We start from the raw sequence: 9,982 nt of genomic DNA, 5'->3' as shown, positions 1-9,982 counted from the left end.
TATCTCTCTAAAATTTATCTTCCAAAAGATTATTTATATCTCTCTAAACTCGTATTTTCATGTTTCTACATTAGGGAAGAAAAAATTTCAGCAGGGTCGGGTCCCAAAAATAGGAAATGCATGTCCCGACCTCGTCCCCGATTCCATTTTTAAAATAATTAATATATATTTATTAAACTTTTTTATACTTAAATTCTAAAAATAATTAAAAACATTTATAAAACGGATAATTTTCCTCGAGAATATCTCTCGAACCCAAGAACGAGGTGGAGACGGAGACTTAAAACTTTTAATGAGCACGAGAATGGGGGAGAGCATCCTCACTCGCACCCACACCATTGTCATCTTTACTCTACATAAAATTTTCTTCTCTAATATGTATTTTCAATTTTTTAGCTTTTTAAAAACAAAAAATATTTACCAAACACATTTTGGTTTTTTGTTTTAAAAACAAAAAAACAAAAAATGGTTATCAATATATGGGCTTTTGTTTTTTAAAAACAAAAAACCAAAAATCAAAAACTACCAACACCGAAAACCAAAAACCAGAAATTAAAATGATTATCAAACGGGGCCTAACTTCTCAAATTTTGGAAATAGATTTTAATTAAATCTTAATTCAAAATTTTGTAAATTTAATTTTTACTTTTTAATTTCGGTTTCTAATACAATTAATTTCTCAAATAAATTTTCCAAACGGTGTTAAAATGGATTTAATTTTTTTGAAAAGGATGAGGAAAAATTCAAAAAATTTATAGGACAATAACCTTATTTTGTTTTATTATTTTGGGTTATTTTTGTTTGGAAAATAAAAGAAAACAAAAGGAAAATAAATAAAAATAAAACAAAACAAAACAAAATCCTAAGCGTCCTCCATCTTCTTCTTCCTCAATCCTTCCCAGCCGCCACCCCCATCCAGCAGCCTTCACGTCGACGACGGTTCCGTCTTCAGCAGCGGCCAACATTCTACAACTCCCCCAAACGGTGACTGTAGCAGACCAGCGGCGGCGCAAATCCCAGCCTTACCTCGACAGCGGCATCGTCTCTCCTCTTCGAGCAGTGGCAGCGGCGATTTGGGCCTTTCTCCGGTGGCTCAGCAGTGCGCGCGACCTGTTCTCTGGTGGGACTGCATCAGATCCCACGGTGACCCACGGTGGCGTTTTCACCTGCAGCGACACACGAGCCCGTGCATTTTCCTTGCAGCAGCTACGGTGGATCCCTCCGACAAAATCTATAGCGCCGACGCCCCAGACCCACCGGCAACGAATTAGACCAACGACGTTCCAGATCGACGCTCACGCTATTCTCCGGCTACAACCCGTGGCCAACACGTAAACTAGTGCTCCGGTGACCCGTTTTGTGAATCCGACGAGAACGGTAGTGTTCCGGCGACATTTGGTGTTAGACCCAACCTGGTTCAAAGCCATTAGAGAGTTTTGTGATACCCAATCCCTTCGGCATCCATTCAGTACTTACCCACACTTAAATAAAGGTTGATTTGAGTTACCCATCCAGCAAGCCCGAAGCCTTCCGAACACGAATTTGGAAGCCCAAACCTCTATGTCATTGACTACTTTTAACCCAAGTGGTTTCAGCATGTGTTAGTAGGAAGCTTTTCGGTGAAGTTTAGGAGTTCTTAGGCGTGTTATAAGTAGTTCTTACTTGGAGGGATGTTCATTATGTGCTTATGAGTCTTAGAAGGAAGGCAAGTATTCGAGCCTTGAGAGGAAATGACAAGGGCCAATATGTTGCAAAGTCATCGATGTCTTAGCTAATTGTGGTTAGGGGTCGATGCAACAGTTCGAAGCCATAAATAAATGGTCAAGGATCGAATGCCAAGGGTCATAGAGAAGTGTCAAGGTCCCGAATAGATGATTAAGTCTAGAGGAATAGGAAAGAGAATTAGTGAGTCGTGATGTGAGGATTGAGTTTCACATGTAGGTTGCATATTTAGTTGAATTTATATTTTTATTATGTAAGCATTATGACTTTTTAATCTTGTCATTTGAACTCTTTGTGAAGTATGATGTTTGTGCGTGACCCTTCAAATAAGGGATGCTTACTGATTTTGCAGGTAAGGAGGTCACTCGTAGGAATGGTGATGGCAATGGTGATGGCAAGGAGGAGACTTTATTGGAAGAGACCATTAGCTGCATAATTTAGTTTTGTTTCTAGTTATTGATTTTAAGTATGATAGTTGCAGTTGACCCTTGGTAGTGGTTGCAGTTGTTTCTTTTAGTTTGAGTTTGTTATTTGGTTAATAGGTTAATTTGTTTAGTCTATTTAAAGAATGTTTTAAAGTGGTCAATTTGCTATTCTTTTGAGAACTCTAGTTTTCGTTATTTGTTCGAGTTATGGGAATGGAAACTTATTGAGGCTAACATTTATTAGTTTAATAGTTTTTTGCTTATTGTTATTTTAAGAATTAATATTCGTTTAGTTGATAATTTATGGTAGTGAAACTTAGAAAGAGTTAATAAAGTCGCTTTAGTTAAAGTTGATGGATAAGATATAGTTATATCCATCCGACCGATGCTCTCTCCTCTCTTTCCGCCCCTCCTCCCTTCTCTGACTGTCCCTTCTTCTCTGACCGTCCTTTCTCCTTCTCTGACCACCCTTCCATTCCTTTCCTTTCCCACCCTAACCGACGTTGTTTGAGTTCGTTATTAACTAGCAAAGCATAATGGAAGTAAGCAGCTGCCACATTGGAGAAAAGTATTTCTGCACATGGACAGAGAACGATGCATTTGGATTGAGGATGTTGTTAGAAAGGAAGTTTTACCACTTCATCCTTCTCAGTTTCTTTGGTTTGAAAGTCATATGACAGTGTTGGTCCAGAAATCGATTCCAGCGTTTTTCTCCTTTAAAGAATGCTTTGCACATGGAACTTGCCAAATCCACAAGTTGAGAATGAAGAACCTATGGTATACCTCTTGGACTCTTTGACCATTTACCGGAGGACGTCGAATCATTATGATTCCGGCTGGTTCTGATAAGCTAGGATGGAGAAACTTTTGGTCTATGCTCAGAAACTTTTCGGTAAGAAGTACAGAGAATCAGTTGATGGAAATGGTGGCTCTTAGAAAGTCAAAAACCAAAGAAACCATTGATTTGGTTAAAAATGATGTTCGATTAAAGAAAGTAAGTAATATCCCCTCCTTTGCAGAAGTGGTTAAGCGTAAAGCAGCTCCACTACCTAATAGTGCAAATATCCAAACCATCCCTGAAGTTAGTAGTTCAAAGACTCCTTAAACGCTACATCACTAAATGCTACATTACTCGAAAAACCAGCCATTGCCGAAACTTTAAAGACAGATCCATGTAGGGCATTAATGGAAGAAAGAGTTTGTTTGCCTTCCATTATTGCTTCAAGACCATCATCAATCCTTAGTGTCTGTTGTCTCCTTCTTTATTACAAGGAGTAATTAATTCAACTAAGGATCATGTCTCTTCGCCTTCTCCTTCAAAAAACTCTATTGGTGAAGATTTCGAATCAGAGTATAGTGTTAGTAGTCCGGATTATTCTCCGGTTGCTAATTCATTTGAAAATTCAGATGAAGTCTTATGCAAGCAATCAACAGAGACAACTTTGCAAAAGTTGTTTGGCGAGACTTCAAAAGGCGAAAAGTCAGATTTAGCTCCATCATTCTTTAAAGAAGTAGCATTAATCTGGTTCCAATTTCTGGCTCAGACAATGAAATTCATTTCATGGAATGTAAGAGGGTTGTGCAAGGATGAAAAAAGGTTGAAGATCAAGAAGCTTCTCCAAAATTATTGTCTAGACATAGTGTGCCTTCAAGAAACAAAGATGCAACAGTTTGATCCCCTCAGTAATCAAGTCTTTATGGAGTTCTAAAGATATTGGCTGGTCTGTTATTGATGCAGTCGGAAAATCGGGAGGTATTCTTTTAATGTGGGATAAGGGCGAATCAGTGGAAACGATGTGATAAAATGAGGGTATTCTTTATCGATCCTAGTCTCATTTTCTGGTATTGATAATATATGGCTCACTACTGTTTATGGTCCTACAGATTATAAAGAAAGGAAATTCTTCTTTCAAGAACTTTGAGATATTTTAACACTTTCTGAACGATGCTGGTGCATAGGCGTAGACTTTAATGTCATTAGTTGAACTTTCGAGAGATTTTTTTGCGTTCGTGAATCAAAAGCCATGAAAAGGTTTAATAACCTTATCAAGAGCTGGACTTGGTGGAAATTTCGCTGGTCAATGACAAGTACACATGGTCTAAACCAGGCACTGATTTAAAACACTCTCTATTGGACAGATTATTGGTTTCATTCGGTTGGGAGAATGTCTTTTCCAATTCCAAAGTCTCTACAGCTGAAAGAACCACTTCCGATCATTTCACCATCATCTTGGAGGCGGGAGATTTCAAATGGGGCCCAAGTCCCTTTAGATTCTTCAATTCATGGCTACAAAACAAGGAGTGTATTGGTATTATCGAGACGAAGCTGCGAATGACCAATCTTACGGTTGGGCTGGATATTCTTTGAACTCCAAATTGAGAAACTTGAAATCATGTCTATGTTCATGGCACGCACAGAATGAGACGAGGAAAAAAGCGTTGGAAGCAAATATCCTTCATTAAATTTCTGTCCTTCTGTCCTGGATGCAAAGGAGGAAGAAGGTGGTCTGTCAAGTGAAGAACTTAATAAAAGGAGCGAGTTGCAAGTGAAATTACTTAATCTATACATGGAAAATGAAAGAAATTTGTTCCAAAAAAGTAAGATTCAATGGCTGAAGGAGGGGGATGAAAATTCCTCTTTATTTCATAACTATCTTGCAGCCCGAAAGAGAAAGTCTGTCATCTCTGAATTATTCAATGAAAAGGGAGATGATTTGATTAATCATAAGGATATTGAGGAGGAAATTTTTGCTTTTTTCGAAAAGCTTTATCAAGCAGATGCTAGTCCTAGATTATACCCGAGAGGGATCAATTGGCGTCCCATCTCCTCTTCAGATCGAATATGGCTTCAGCATAGTTTCGAGGAATCAGAAATAAAATCCGCTTTGAGTGATCTTGGTAAAAATAAAGCTCCGAGGCCCGATGGTTTTACCATAGAATTCTTTGTTCGTTTCTGACATTCTCTTAAGGATGAGTTTATTCGGCTGTTCAAGGAATTTTATAATAACGGTCATATGAATGCTTGTCTTAAGGAGAATTTTATTTGCCTCATTCCCAAAAGGACAGCAGCATCAAATATCAGAGATTTCAGGCCTATAAGCCTCTGTTCTTCCATCTACAAAGTGCTGGCCAAGGTATTAGTAGAACACCTAAAGAAAGTCTTGCCTTCTACGATTTCCTCTTCACAAAGTGCCTTTATTGAAGGGAGGAATATTCTAGATCCAATTCTGATTGCAAATGAAGTCGTGGAGGATTACAAGGCCAGAAAATTGAGCAGGTGGTTACTTAAGCTTGATCTTGAAAAAGCCTTTGATAAGGTTGATTGGGCCTTTCTTGAAGATGTGCTCGTACAAAAACAATTTGGAAAGAAATGGTGTAAGTGGATTAATGGTTGTGTTAAAGGGACCAAGTTTTCTATCTTCATTAATGGGAGACCTAAGGATCGTATTATGGCCTCAAGAAGTCTGAGACAAGGTGGTCCCCTCTCGCCTTTTCTTTTTCTTCTAGTCGAGGACGTTTTCAGCAGAATTTTGGAAAGTATTTATTCAGGAGGCTTCTACGAAGGATTCTTGCTTGGAAAGGATAAGGTCCATATCTCCCATCTACAATTTGCTGGTGATATTCTTAATTTTTGTAAGAAGAATGATGGTATGTTGAATAATCTTATTGTGGCTATCAAAGCTTATGAGCGTATGTCGGGTTTTTTAGTTAATTGGGCAAAATCGGCAATTTGTGGCATTAATATCTCACCTGATAAAGTTCTTCAGGTAGCAGAATCTTTAAATTGTCATATGGATTCTCTTCCTTTCTTGTATTTAGGGCTCCCTTTGGGGGAAACTCGAGGTCAGCACCATTCTGGCACCCTATTTTGGAGAAAATTGATAAAAAAAAAATTGGATAGATGGAGAACGTTTCAGTTATCTAGAGGTGGCTGGCTCACTCTTTGTAAGTCGGTCTTATATCTAACCTCCCTCTTTATTATTTTACACTGTTTCAAATCTCTTCTGGGGTTTGCAAACAAATCAAAAAGAAGATGAGATCTTTATTATGGAATAGCGGTTAGATCTTTCTTATGGAATCGTGGTTCGTCAGGATCTTTAAATCATTTGGTGAATTTTTATTTATCCTCTCAGCTTATGGAAGAGGGCGGTCTGGGAGTTGGTGGCCTTTTAAGAAAAATCATGCTTTGTTGGCTAAATGGGATGGCGGTTTGGTGAAGAGCCTAATGCATTATGGCGGAAAGTAATAGCAAGTTTATATGGGGAGTCTGATTTGGGTTGGTCCTCGGGCATTTTGTCAAATGGATGCCTTAGAAGACCTTGGATTAACATCTCTCGGCAATGGCAGCATTGGAACCATTTTTCATTCTTTAAACTTGGTTTAGGGACATCCATCCTGTTTTGGCAGCACAAATGGATTGGTGATCAGCTTCTTCGGGATGTTTTCCCAAAGATTTTCAGGCTTTCCATCCTACCTCAAGGTACTGTGGCAGATTTTTGGGATTCTCATACATTATCATGGAAAATTCTCACAAGAAGGTTACTAAAAGATGATGAAATGGAAGAATTTTCTTTGTTCCTGTTCATGCTGCATCATCATTCTCCTTGCAATGATTCTGATAGAAGGCTTTGGTCTTTGGATAGTTCGGGTTCATTCACTGTAGAATCAATTTGTAAAAAACCTCTGCTGCCTCTATGCCAAAAGTCTTATTCAAGGTTCTTTAGAAAACTAAATGTCCAAAGAAAGCAAGTTTTTTTTTCTTGGATTCTTATTTATGGGAAGGTCAATACAGCTGAGGTTTTACAAAAGAAGCTCCAAGATTGGAGTTTGTCTCCTTCTTGTTTGTGTTTTCTGTATGGCTAATGAAGAAAGTATGGTGTTGGGTATGTTACCATAAACTCGTGGTTTGTATTTATGTTAAAACAAATTTATATTAAATAAAGTTTTATTCAATCAATTTGTTATTGAATTCATAGCAATGCATTGTCTAAATCCAATAAAATAAACCTCCAACGTTATTGTCATGTAACCGGGATATTATATATACTGGGTATATATTTGATATACTCTCGATATACAAATGTATAATGTCCCGCGAATAACCTAAAGGGTCTATAGTACATGGATAAGGTTGGGTATTTTGTCCAGGCAACACTATGAATACAGTCCACTTTGTAAATGTTACAGACGTCCCGATCCAGGTCATTCGTGTGGAGACATGCGAGTGAGGGTATCCTATACAATGAGTTTGTATAAGACCAGACCATGAAATAGCCGATCATTAGATGTAACGCCGAGACTAACAGATTGTTATTTCATAGGATGACCAGACAACTCATTCTCAATCCTGAGTGAGTTATGGACTCCTGTCCGTGTGGGCTCGTCCTTTAATATGTATAGGTGAGAGTGGCCCGAGTCGCCGACTCAATATTCCTACCATTTTGGGGACGAGATCGAGTGGGGAGCTGAGAACATAACTTCACGAGATGGAATTCATTCCTCTCCGACTTTCGGAGAGTAGATGAGTGTTCTCTTAAATGCTGACTCCAGGACTTGAACAAGGGACCCCACCCTCTCACTGGCACGAGAGGGACTTTCGGTTATTGGTTGGACCATAACCGGGTTGTTCATTAGAGGAGCATTGGTATTTAAGGAGTAAGATGTAACTTAGGGGTAAAACGGTAATTTGACCCAACTTGAGTTACGAGCACTCCTGAAGGATTGACTTGCCATTAATTGTCGTATATCCGTGGACACGAAAATATTCTACAGTGAGAAGAGTGCAGCTGCGGGTCTTTAGTTGGAGCTTCTGATCTGTAGGTCCATTAGGTCCCCTTGCTAGCTCACAACGGGTAAAACGATGATCAAGTTTCTTTGGAAGAATTTGAAAGTTCAAATTGCTCAAGGGATTATATATATGTATATTCATACATTATAATATATAGTTAATTCTAAATTAAAACTATATATTCTGAGAGAAATTATTTGAATGAGATTCAAATAAAATTACTATGAATATGATTCATATTAAAACTATATATTAAAAATAATGTGCATAATATGTACATTTAACTATAGGTTATGTGAAAGAAATGCTTTAGAATATGATTCTATTTTTTGCAATAAATAATTAAGTGTTAATTATTTATTTAATATATGTATATATATATATAATTAATTAATTAGATTAATAATTAATTAATTAATAAGATTAATTAATTATATATATATATATTAATTATTATTATTAATATAATTAATATTAATATTAATATTAATATAACACACTCTCCTGCTTAATTGTAGGGGAGTGGGACGTTAGTGATGACGTTTGTTGCAGTTTGCAGAACTGTTCTGTTAAAACATAACACTCTCCTCCCAGCATTTCTGCTCGATGAAAATCAGCTTAAGTTTTCTCTCTAAAATTCCCTTGCGATCCAAATCAACGCTCCCACAAGCGAGTTCGCGGTACCTAGAGAATAGCACGGAAGATCTTTGGTGGTGTTCGATTGAATCGTTGAAGAAGTGGTCTTCAAAGGTAAGGGAAAACATTTTTTTTCCTGTATTTTCTTCCTTTTGCACATTTAATTTTGTTCTTCAAAATTTATGAACTCGATCCGTTTTCCGCTGCGAGATTAACATCCCATCAATTGGTATCATAGTGGTGTTTACGTTTTGAATTTTTGGAACAAAATCAGTGTTCTTGGTGGGTGTTTCATCATTTTCGGTATATGAGTATTGCAGGTTGGAGTTTTTCGGATTTTGGCATTTAGATAGCATTTTCCTTCTTGATTTGATCATGTAAGGGCCTGGTGTTTTAGGCGTTGTGTTTCTATATCAAGTTTGTAAGTCTGGGTCGCTCGAAAACTGTTTGTGGCGTCTGATTGGGCGAAAAATTGCAGAAAACAGCGAAGAAGACGAAGCAGGCCGCGTAGACAACGCCATGGCGCTGTGGGGACAGCAAACAATGCCACGACTGCATTGAGCGCTGTGGCGCTTTGATGCAGTGCCGTGGCACTACATCTACTGTTTTTTTGCTGCAGCAGAGCTGCCCTCAAGCGCCACGGTGCTGGCCCGGGTGTTCTCCAACGTGATTCCATTGCTCCGGGTCGCGGTTTGAGGGCGGTTTATTTAATTTTGCTCTCTTATGGTGCCAAAATCCGGTCCAACTTTGCTATTTAATTATTTTATGCATTCTGAATGTATATTTTAATTAAATGTATATTGCATATTGTATGCCATATAGTTTTAAAATCCCACCATAGGTTACATGCATAATATATATATTTGATATATAGTATGTATGTATAATCATGCATCATATAGTTATAAATGTTATAATGTATGAATGCATGTTTTATTTTTCATGATTAATATAAGTGTCGTATTAATTAGATGAAAATAAAGTTGCATTGAGCATGACATTACTTTAGTTAATATAATTGTTATATTAATGTATGCTTACAATGCATGATTATAGTTTTAATTTCTTAAATTTTATAAGAGTTATAAAATTTGGTAGATAGAAATTAAAATCTGTAATAAAGGATTGCATGCAAACATAGGGTCTAAGTTAATTAATTTTAAAGGGTTTAAAATTAATTAGACCTTAGGTTATATCTTCTAATATGATTAGGGGTAGTCTTTTATTTTGTTTTAACTAGGTTTAAAATGAAATAATAAAAGACTAAATATAAAATATTGCCTATAAGGGAACTGTAACGCCCCGCGTTATTCAGGTTAGCTTCCTCGAGTACCGGGAATTTTTTATAACAAAATAGATTTTTATTTATTTATTTATTTCATTTTATTTTATTTGATTCATCAGTTATCTT

The 9,982-nt window shown here is 37.1% G+C and overlaps 1 long non-coding RNA gene across 1 annotated transcript; it reads left to right on the top strand.

Moving 5' to 3' along the window:
* Nucleotides 1–794: 794 nt before the first annotated feature.
* On the top strand, nt 795–2,396 carry LOC148211468 (uncharacterized). The gene is made up of 2 exons (XR_015790711.1): nt 795–1,377; nt 2,075–2,396. It is a non-coding gene; the product is annotated as an uncharacterized LOC148211468 (long non-coding RNA).
* Nucleotides 2,397–9,982: the final 7,586 nt, after the last annotated feature.

This window comes from Momordica charantia, assembly GCF_013281855.1.
Source record: "Momordica charantia cultivar OHB3-1 chromosome 5 unlocalized genomic scaffold, Mcharantia_2.0 BLBB01000005.1, whole genome shotgun sequence".
Lineage (NCBI taxonomy): Eukaryota > Viridiplantae > Streptophyta > Magnoliopsida > Cucurbitales > Cucurbitaceae > Momordica > Momordica charantia.
This window is presented reverse-complemented; position numbering and strand designations above follow the sequence as displayed.